The 12,272-nt window shown below is 33.4% G+C and overlaps 1 protein-coding gene across 1 annotated transcript in view; it reads left to right on the plus strand.

The window, feature by feature from the left end:
- LOC142232130 (uncharacterized) overlaps window positions 1–12,272 on the plus strand; it is an 825,742-nt gene that overhangs the window by 485,601 nt on the left and 327,869 nt on the right. The gene's annotated exons all lie outside the window — the stretch shown is intronic.

Raw genomic sequence — 12,272 nt, forward strand, 5'->3', positions numbered from 1 at the left:
TTTATTTAAAAAATCAAATTAAATTTCTTTTTCAAGTTCAATTAGTATAAAATTCAGGAAAAATATTCAGTTAGGCTTTCGCTTTTCCAAATCCGAATTGCCGGGCCTCACGCTTGACACCTGCCATCAGATTTTGTACAGCCACCTTGACCACCTTCTTCGCCGCAGAAAGCAAGTTTGCCTTGAGCTGCTGCTCGTTCTTAGCAGTTTTTTTGGTCTTCTTTAGGTTCCGCTTGACAATAGCCCATTATTTCTCAATTGGGCGGAGCTCTAGCGTGTTGGGAGGGTTCTTGTCCTTGGGAACCACCTGCACGTTGTTGGCGGCGTACCACTCCATGGCCTTTTTACCGTAATGGCAAGATGCCAAATCCGGCCAAAACAGTACGGAACAACCGTGTTTCTTCAGGAAAGGCAGCAGACGTTTATTCAAACACTCTTTCATGTAAATTTCTTGGTTGACAGTCCCGGAAGCTATGAAAATGCTGCTTTTCAAGCCACAGGTACAGATGGCTTGCCAAACCAGATATTTCTTTGCGAACTTTGACAGTTTTATGTGCTTGAAAATATCTGCTACCTTTCCCCTTCCTTTTGCCGTATAAAACTCCTGTCCCTGAAGCTGCTGTAGTCGGCTTTGACGTAGGTTTCGTCGTCCATTACCACGCAGTCAAACTTCGTCAGCATCGTCGTGTACAGCCTCGCGCTTTGGCCGTCGTATTTTGTTTATCATCGCGATTTGGAGTCACTACCTTCTTGTAAGTCGATAGTCCGGCTCGTTTTTTGGCTCGATGCACGGTTGTAGACGATACACCCAGCTTATTTGCGGCATCTCGAAGAGAGAGGTTAGGGTTTCGCTTGAAACTACCGGCAACTCTTTTTGTCGTCTCAGCGGCTTCCGGTTTTCGATTTCCCCCCGATCCAGACTTCCTGGCTGTCGACAAACGTTCCCCAAACACTTTAATTACATTTGTAACGGTTGATTTGGCAACTTTTAGCGATTTTGCCAGCTTTGCGTGCGAGTAGCTCGGATTTTCGCGATGCGCGAGCAAAATTTTCATACGCTGCTCTTCTTGCTTGGACGGCATTTTGACAACTGAAGAGTAAATTCCAAAATCAAAATAGGAGCAACATTCTACACACACACACCTTCAAAATGAGGAGTGTTCAGGTTTTTTAAATGCAAAATTGAAAGAAGTACGACAAGTTTATATTGACCAAATTTTGACCGTATCACCCTTTAATACCAAGTTATTTTTCCCAGTGTAGCATAATAATATAAAAAATTTCAACATTTCTTCATCTGATATAAAAATCAATTCACTTATTTGCAGTGAAATGATCCAAGCGCAAAAGAAGACATTTTTCTATTTTTCCATTAATATTACATATTTTTTTGTGTATTCATATTTGTGTTATGGAGAAAAACTATAAACTTCACATTTGCGTATAGTATAATTGCTTTGATTTTGTTTTTATAAAATTGAAAACTTCCATTGCATTGGTAAATTTAATCTGGAGCATCAACAAAAATGTCGGTATGATTGCAAAATTGTATTTTCAACATTCAGCTTCAATTTATCCAATAAAATCGTGTGAATTGAGTTTCGAAAGCAAATTGATTTGGTGGTCATATGATATACCTGAGGGTATTTTAAAAAATATGACATTATAGAATTCCATTAATGGACATTGTTCGTCTGTTGAAATCACTGCAGCGTTGCAACTAACAGACCAATGAGAAGATCGAATAGTATGTGGGGAAGTAAATGAAAATTTTTATGGGAAAATCGAGGTGAGCCTATGTTAGCAAGCCCGCCGTGCATACAAAGGGTCTTTAGGTCAATTCCAAAAACTTTTAACTCGGTGGTTTATCGCCTCTTAGATATGCTGGTGATATATCTCAAAGTTTCTCCGGGTAGTTTTTTTCCGCACTATGAACACGCTCACAAAGGACTGAATAGTCTAAGTGAGCCTGATACATCGGGCTGCCACCTAACCTAACCTAGGATGGTAGAATTCTTGATGTTTTGGAAGATTTTATAAAATCTTCCTATTCTACTTCAATTTTGACAAAATTTTCTATAAAAAATGTTGACAAAATTTTCTATAGAAATAAAATTTTGACAAAATATTCTATAGAAATAAGATTTTGACTAAATTCTCTAGAGAAATAAAATTTTGACAAAATTTTCTATAGAAATAAAATTTTTACAAAATTTTCTATAGAAATAAAATTTTGAGAAAATTTTCTATAGAAATAAAATTTTGAAAAATATTCTATAGAAATAAAATTTTGAAAAAATTTTCTATAGAAATAAAATTCTGAAAAAAAAATTTAAAGAAATAAAATTTTGACAATTTTTCTATAGAAAAAAAAATTGACAAAGTATTCTATAGATATACAATTTTGACAAATTTTTTATAGAAATAAAATTTTTACAAAATTTTCTATAGAAATAAAATTAAAAAAAAAAATTTAAGAAATAACATTTTGACAATTTTTCTATAGAAAAAATTTTTCTATCGACATAAATTGTTGACCAAATTTTTTACAGAAATAAAATTTTGAAAAATCTTCTAAAGAAATAAAATTTTGAAAAAAATTTCTATAGAAATAAAATTTTGACAAAATTTTCTATAAAAATAAAATTTTTACAAAATTTTCTATAGAAATTAAATGTAGACCAAATTTTCTATAGAAAAAAAAATTGACAAAATTTTCTATAGACATAAAATGTTGACCAAATTTTTTATGGAAATAAAATTTTAACAACATTTTTTTATAGAAATACAATTTTCATTGTTTTTTTCATTGATCTCAGCTTAAAACCATGTATTGACTAATCTACAAGTGTAGCTTAACGAACTGAGGAATAGTATGCTTGTCAAATTTATTTGGACAAAGCCCTATAGACTGCAAGATGGTTGGATGTACAGCTGTTTCAGAATTACCACATCCCTCATCAGCATCCTCTACTTGCAGCAAAACTATCAACCAATTATCAGAATAAATTCGGGTAATTCACTCAACCCAAAGTGAACTACACTTGAACCTTCCGAACAAAAGGTTTGATAGTCGGCTACTGCCTAAACAAATTTGCCAGCATATCTCTTTTCCTTTGCCAATGCATAGTTTTAAGTTGAGATCAAAAACAACAATACTGATTGAAGAGAAACCAACAATAACAAACAAAACGAATGAAATACAATTTTGACAAAATTTTATTTCTATGTAAAATTAGATATAAAATTATGAAAAAAAAATATAGAAATAAAATTTTGACAAAATTTTCTATAGAAATAAAATTTTGAAAAATTTTCTATAGAAATAAAATTTATACAAAATTTTCTATAGAAATAAAATTTTGAAAAATTTTCTATAGAAATAAAATTTTGAAAAAATTTTCTAAAGAAAAAAATTTTGACAAAATTTTCTATAGAAAAAAAATTTACAAATTTTCTGTAGAAAAAAAATTACAAAATTTTCTATAGACATAAAATGTTGACCAAATTTTTTATAGAAATAAAATTTTGACAAAATTTTCTAAAGAAATATTTTTTTGTATTGTTGTTGTTGGTTTGTACTTCACTCAAAATTTGTTGTTTTGATCTCAGCTTAAAGCTTGGTTAAGCTACTCTTGTAGTTTAGTCAACGCAATGGTTTTTAAGCTGAGATCAAAACAACAAATGAAATTTTGACAAAATTTTCTATAGAAATACAACTTTGACAGAATGTTATATAGAAATAAAATTTTCTATAGAAATAAAATTTTGAAAACAAAATTTTCTAAAGAAATAAAATTTTGAAAAAAATTTCTATAGAAATAAGATTTTGACAAATTTTCTATAGAAATAAAATTTTGACAAAATTTTCTAAAGAAATAAAATTTTGACAAAATTTTCTATAGAAATAAAATTTTGAAAAAATTTTCTATAGAAATAAAAATTTGACAAAATTTTCTAAAGAAATAAAATTTTGACAAAATTTTTATAGACATAAAATGTTGACTAAAATTTCTGTAGAAAAAAATTTGACAAAATTTTCTATAGACATAAAAGGTTGACCAAATTTTTTGTAGAAATAAAATTTTGACAAAATTTTCTATAGAAATAAAGTTTTGACAAAATTGATTTTTTGCTATAGAAATTTGACAAAATTTTCTCTAGAAATAAAGTTTCCAATAGAAATTAAATATTGACAAAATTTTCTATAGAAATACAAGTTTGACAAAATAGAAATAAAATGTAGGCTATACTCGTAAATAGAAGGTTCCTTGTCATTGTGCTAAATATAATGATCGGGCAGCACTCATTGATAAGAGAGAAGTTCAAAACTATATGCCAGGGCACTGAATAGCTGACACTTTTCCTAATCGCTTTACCTAAGGCCTTCACTAAAACTCTTACAAACTATCAGCTTTAAGTAATCACTGACACTAAGAAGACAAAGAGACATTAATCACCTTGAGCACATTACAGTCTCCGAGCACCCACCCCATTCGTGGAAAACGTTAAACTTTTGCCAACAACCAAGAATAACAAATTGGAGATTACAGCAAATAAGAAAATTGTGTAGTTTACTCTTTACGTTTATTTTATTTTTTTCATCTTTTAACAACTCTCACAGAAATAATTTTCTAAAGTGAAAAGAAAACACAGCCAAGTATTTCGCAAAACAAAACAAAAAACACCATTTGCCTTTACATGTAATTGTCTATGAGAATAAGGTAGAAAGCACACACACACCCAACAAAGGTAGGATCCCAGCGGCGGAATCGAGAAGGACCTTGCAAATTCAGGCATGTTAAATGCCTTAAATTGGAAGGAGTTGTGTTTATAAGGCATGCATGTGTACTGATTTTACATTCATCGGAAGCCTTCTAAAATCAGACCTGTATTTAAGCATTCCCTTTACTTTTTACTTTTTTCATTTTATGCACACGGACATTCTCTCTGCCTTCTTTATAGCAAGTTGTATAGCATGGGTGTTAAAATTATGTAGCAATTAAAATTGTTTACATTCATATTAATTTATAATTAGAATGCATTTGTAATGCCTTTGGAAGTCAAACGGTTATTTCATATTATGACAATCCCCGACTTACAAATAGAAATGAATAGGCATGTAATTGCATTGCTTTCCACTTCCAAAAATAAGCTATTAGGAATGCGTAGGATTTTGTGTATGTTAGAGGAATTGTATTTTAACATTTTCTACCCCCAAACAAAAACAAAAATGAAACATAGCAACATTTGAAATTTATAACTATTTATGTCAGAAAATATTTTCATTAATGCCATGTGGAAAATAATTTAGCGTACGCCAGTACATGCTATTCGTTAGTTGAATTCTTGATCTGGTAAAGTACGTACGTCTTCCAAATTATAAAGTGTTTCGCATTTGCGATAGTAACCTTAAGTATAAAACTCTAACGGTAAGTCTTTAATTGTATTTTATTATTTTCATTTTTTAATGCATTTTAGTTCTTTCAGATCTTGACAATAAATTTACCGAAACGCAGAAAGAATATAGAGCCCAGACGAATCAAATATAGTGATATCTTGGGGAGTGACTTGACATTTTCTTTATGTTTTTATATATCTCTGAAATCTCTTTTTTAATGTTAAAAATAAATAAATTTGAAACAAAAGCATAAAAATTTAATACCGGATTATTTATTTATCATAAAGGCATTATTTTGGGAATGTTTATGGAAGGCCTTCCTAAACTAGAACCCGCATAGCGCTACAAAATGCCTACAAAAGGAAGGACGTGAGAAGTAGTTATATTATCAGTAATTATGTAGGTGTTTTATATACACTCCTGTAAGCCTCCTTCTTTTTGGAGGGCTGGTGAAGGGTCTTTTATGGAAGCTACAAATAAGGCCTTGCCCTCCAATCTCACCCTATGTTAAATGGAAAGGAAGGTGTAATGTCCTAAGCAGGCCTCTGTAATGCCTAGACAGGCCTGGAAGGAGGCCTTCCAACCACATGAACTACGCCGCTGGGATGATGAGGATGCAACGCCTCTGTTGTATTATTTTATAATTTTTATGTTAATATGTATTTTATGCTGATGAAGGCCCAATGGAATGATCCATTAGTGCAAGAGCAATAATTAAATCATATCCTGAATGAAAAAGATATTCTATTAAGTTTAAGATTACTTCAGGTAGGTGAGAAATAACCTTTCATTAGACTTATGGCTATTAATGGATATTCGTATGACGTCCAAGTGTAAAAATTAAGAATTCCGCATTATACGGGTTGTGAGGAAAGGTGTAAACGGATTTATGCCGGGTTATTGGCAAATCAAAAAACAAAAAAAAAACAAGTATATACGGCCGTAAGTTCGGCCAGGTCGAAGTTTATGTACCCTCCACCATGGATTGCGTGGAAACTTCTACTGAAGACTGTTATCCACAATCGAATTACTTGGGTTGCGGTAACCCTTGCCGATGGCAAGGTATCTTAAAACTTCCTAACACCGTAATATATACCACATAGTCCATACGTGGTATATATTAAACTAAACAAGTAAGGAAAGTCTAAAGTCGGGCGGGGCCGACTATATTATACCCTGCACCACTTAGTAGATCTAAATTTTCGATACCATATCACATCCCTCAAATGTGTTGGGTGCTATATATAAAGGTTTGTCCCAAATACATACATTTAAATATCATTCGATTTGGACAGAATTTGATAGACTTCTACAAAATCTATAGACTCAAAATTTAAGTCGGCTAATGCACTAGGGTGGAACACAATGTTAGTAAAAAAAAAAAATATGGGAAATGTTTAAATCTGAAGCAATTTTAAGGAAAATTCGAAAAAGTTTATTTATGATTTATCGCTCGATATATATGTATTAGAAGTTTATGAAAATTAGAGTCATTTTTACAACTTTTCGACTCTGCAGTGGCGATTTTACAAGGAAAATGTTGGTATTTTGACCATTTTTGTCGAAATCAGAAAAACATATATATAGGAGCTATATCTAAATCTGAACCGATTTCAACCAAATTTGGCACGCATAGCAACAATGCTAATTCTACTCCCTGTGCAAAATTTCAACTAAATCGGAGTTAAAAATTGGCCTCTGTGGTCATATGAGTGTAAATCGGGCGAAAGCTGTATATGGGAGATATATCTAAATCTGAACCGATTTCAACCAAATATGGCACGCATAGCTGCAATGCTAATTCTACTCCCTGTGCAAAATTTCAACTAAATCGGAGCAAAAAATTGGCCTCTGTGGTCATATGAGTGTAAATCGGCCGAAAGCTATATATTGGAGCTATATCTAAATCTGAACCGATTTCAACCAAATTTGGCACGCATAGCTACAATGCTAATTCTACTCCCTGTGCAAAATTTCAACTAAATCGGAGTTAAAAATTGGCCTCTGTGGTCATATGAGTGTAAATCGGGCGAAAGCTGTATATGGGAGATATATCTAAATCTGAACCGATTTCAACCAAATTTGGCACGCATAGCCACAATGCTAATTCTACTCCCTGTGCAAAATTTCAACCAAATTGGGGTAAAACTCTGGCTTCTGGAGCAGTATTAGTCCATATCGGGCGAAAGATATATATGGGAGCTATATCTAAATCTGAACCGATTTCAATAAAATTTGGCACACTTGACTATAGTGCTAATTGTTCTTCTTGTGCAAAATTTTAAGCAAATTAGGGTAAAACTCTGGCTTCTGGGGCCATATATATATGGCAGCTATATATATATGGCAGCTATATCTAAATCTGAATCGATTTCTTCCAAAATCAATAGGGATCTATTCTGAGCCAAAACACATACTTGTGCCGAATTTGAAGTCGATTGGACTAAAACTGCGACCTAGACTTTGATTACAAAAATGTGTTCACGGACAGACGGACAGACGTACAGACGGACATCGCTATATCGACTCAGGAGCCCACCCTGAGCATTTTTGCCAAAGACACCATGTGTCTATCTCGTCTCCTTCTGGGTGTTGCAAACATATGCACTAACTTATAATACCCTGTTCCACAGTGTGGAGCAGGGTATAAAAAGGCCGATTAAATACGTATATAATTAAGTTTAAAGTTTCTATAGAAATAAAATTTTGACAAAACAAAATTTTGACAACATTTTCTATAGAAGTAAAATTTTGACAAAATTTTCTATAGAAATAACATTTTGACAAAATTTTCTATAGATTGTGTGATTGGGGATCGGCTATATATAACTATAGACCGATATGGACCAATTATGGCATGGTTATAAGCGGCCTTATAACATACTAACACCACGTTGCAAAATTCAACCGGATCGGATGAATTTTGCTCCTCCAAGAGGCTCCGGAGATCAAATCTGGGGAACGGTTTATATGGGGGCTATATATAATTATGGATCGATATGGAGCAATTCTTGCGTGTTTGTTAGAGACCACATTCTAACACCATGATCCAAATTTCAACCGGATCGGATGAATTTTGCTCCTCTAAGAGGCTCCGGAGGTCAAATCTGGGGATCAGCTTATATGGGGGCTATATATAATTATGGACCGATATGGACCAATTTTGGCATGGTTGTTAGAGACCATATACTAACACCACGTACCAAATTTCAGCCGGATCGAATGAAATTTGCTTCTCTTAGAGGGTCCGCAAGCCAAATCGGGGGATCGGTTTTTATGGGGGCTATATATAATTATGGACCGATGTGGACCAATTTTTGCGTGACTGTTAGAGACCATATACCAACACTATGTACCAAATTTCAGCCGGATCGGATGAAATTTGCTTCTCTTAGAGCCATAAGCAGTGTACGAAAACAAACGAAACGATTGAGGTACGTATCATTTAAAGTCACAAACTTTTCAATTTTCGTCAATCGTTTTGTACGTAGTCACAAACAAAACAACAAACATTTCAAAAGCAAAAGAGACGAAACGGAACGATTGCTTTAATGCTCTTTGGATTTGTGTCGTTTTGTTGTTTCGTTCGGTAACGAAACGGCAATAAAACGTTTGCAAACGTTTGCTGAGCGAAACGATGACAACAACGGGACATAACCAATACGTGAAATCAGTGTACTCCGTGTCTTCGTACGATCATGCCGCGTCCAAAAAATGATTTATTACGACAACTATTTGAGTATGACAATCAAAATAAAACATTTATATGTAACAATGAAGATTGTCATAAAACTTTATGTGGGCATGCCGGTAATTTGGAGCGTCATCTTAAAAATACGCACCCTGATAAGAATGTGAACAGAAGAAGAATGTGAACAGAAATTCTTTAAAAGTTACATGTACGGGAGCTATATCAAAATCATGTATGGGAGCTACATCAAAATCTGAACCGATTTCAACCAAAATAAGCATGCATATGCAGAACCTTAATTTTACTCCCTATGCAAAGTTTCAAGTAAATAGGGGTAAAACGTCTAAATCGGTCGAAAGATATATTCGGGAGATATATCAAAATCTGAACCGACTTAAACAAAACTTAGCAAGCGTAGTTAGAATGTTAATTTTACTCCCTCTGCAAAATTTCACGTAAATCAGAGTAAAACTTTTGCCTCTGTAGTCATACTAATCCAAATTGGGCGAATTCTATATATGGGAGTTATATCTAAATCTAAATCTAAATCCTAGTGCAACATTTCAAGCAAATTAGAATAACACTTTGGATTCTGGGGCCATATAAGTCCATATCGGGCGAAAGATATATATGGGAGCTATATCTAAATCGGAACTATTAACCGTACGCCCTGTGTAAAATTTGAAGCAAATCAGGGAAAGACTCTGGCTTTTGATGCTACATAAGTGCAAATCGGACGAAAGATATATATGGGAGCTATATCTAAATCGGAATCAATTTAGCTGATATTTTGCATATTTTACGAGAGCCGCAAACCAATTGGCTGTCCGAAATTTTAAGAAAAGACGATGATAAATACGTCAATTATGACCAGATCGGTGAAAAATATATATGGCAGCTATATCTAAATATGAACCGATTTTTTTTCAAAATCAATAGCGATTGTTTTTGAGCCAAAGTAAAATTCTGTGCCAAATTTGAGAACGACCCGACTTAAATTGCGAGCTGTACTTTGCACACAAAATTACATATACAGTCAGACGGACGGATATACAGACGGACATCGCTAAATCGACTCAGAATTTCATTCTAAGACGATCGGTATACTAAACGATTGGTTTCAGACTTTTCTGAGACCAATCGTTACCAAAGAGTTACATACAAATGCACAAACTTATTATACCCTATGCCACAGTAGTGGTGAGGGGTATAAAAATAAAATTCAAGATTTTTCTTCTTGTAAGGACTTAACGAATGAGCAAACGTTTGCGAAACGTTTGCATTTAATGTGTACCGTTTTGTTTCCTATATTTTACTAAGCACCACAGTACTTTTCAGTTTAGGTTTGGTTTCCACTCACGAACAAAAACAATACAAAACGAAAGGCAAGTGCCGTTATGTCAGGTTTTCGTTTTGTTTCGTTTTGGACATGTGGATTGTACGAAACGAAACAATTGGAAACGTTTTGTTTTGTTTGTTTTCGTACGCTGGCCATAAGCGTAGGAAGGCCTCTGGGGAGGGGGCTTAGACCCCCCCAGAAAAAATTTAGCCCCCCCAGAATTTGAAAACCTATTTACGATTTTACATTTTTATAAAAATTAAACAAGTATATACAACCGCACAAAGTTCCGCTAAAGACTTTCATGCACAATCGAATTACTTGGGATGTGGTAGCAGTTGCCGATGGCAATGTTTGAAGTCTGATATTTATGAAATAGAGCTGTGATTGAACTTATGGTTTAGTTGAATAACTAACAGCCTGTTTCTGTATGTCGAACGAGTTCAATCGATCGACTGAAATGCATAGAAACAGCTGTTTTTTGGTTATAAATTCATCTGTTTGTTTCCATTTAAGTCAATCCACAGAGCTCATTCGACATACATCAACAGACTGTAAAGCTCCTTTATTATATTGTTAGTCTGGTTTAGTCATCTTAAATAAAAAATATCTTAATAACGCTGCAAAAAAGCGTCGCCAAAAAAGAAGTGAAAATGTTCTTTTTGGGTCCGGAAGTGGTGCAAAATTGGCGGAGAAGCGATGAATGTAATTGGAACTCGTCATAGAACGAATGTCCACCGTTTCAACAGCCATTGCAATAAATTTGCATCACTTCTTACGGTGTGATCCATATGGTTGAGCGATATTTTCCCAAATAAATAATTTTTATTTATTCGTTTTTATTTGATTTTTGGTCGAACTTTTGTTAGAATTATATAAATATTTATAAAGACCTCGAGCTTCAAGAAACATTAATTTATAATAATTTTTATATTTTTTATGATTTTTAATGCATTCTAACGCTTGTTTGAATATTTTCAAAAATTATCGATTTTCCTATAATGGATTTAACATTTTTGTGGCAAAATTTGAATAATTTGTACCATTTTATTTATTCTTACTCTTTTTTTAAACTATTTGAAAAAAGAAAACAAAAATTACCCATTAAAATATGAAAAAATCTGAAGTAAAAAACTTCCTGTGTAGTTAATATAATTAACTTCTTTGTGAGGACATTTTTGGAAGTGCTTTTAAATTTGTGCCTTTAAAACAAATCCCAATTTTTTTTTTCTGGGAAAAGTGTGGAACTACTTTTAGATGCTTTATTATATATTATTTTGATGTCTATTTTTGTATTATTTTTTATGAAATAAAACAATAATTGAACCTACAAGTTCAGTCTATAAATTTTTAGCTAGGGGGGCTATAGCCCCCCCTATGAAAATTGTCTAGCTACGCTAATGCTTAGAGCAATCGCAATCCAAATTTGGGGGTCCGTTTATATAGGGGCTATACGTAAAAGTGGACCGATATGGACCAATTTTTGCATGGTTGTTAGAGACCATATACCAACAACATGTACCAAATTTCAGCCGGATCGGATGAAATTTGCTTCTCTTAGAGCAATCGCAATCCAAATTTGGGGGTCCGTTTATATGGGGGCTATACGTAAAAGTGGACCGATATGGACCAATTTTTGCATGGTTGTTAGAGACCATATACTAACACCATGTACCAAATTTCAGCCGGATCGGATGAAATTTGCTTCTCTTAGAGTCCCCACAAACCAAATTTGGGGGTCCGTTTATATGGGGGCTATACGTAAAAGTGGACCGATATGGACCATTTGCAATACCATCCGACCTACATCAATAACAACTACTTGTGCCAAGTTTCAAGTC

Source organism: Haematobia irritans, chromosome 3, assembly GCF_050003625.1.
Source record: "Haematobia irritans isolate KBUSLIRL chromosome 3, ASM5000362v1, whole genome shotgun sequence".
NCBI classification, from domain to species: domain Eukaryota; kingdom Metazoa; phylum Arthropoda; class Insecta; order Diptera; family Muscidae; genus Haematobia; species Haematobia irritans.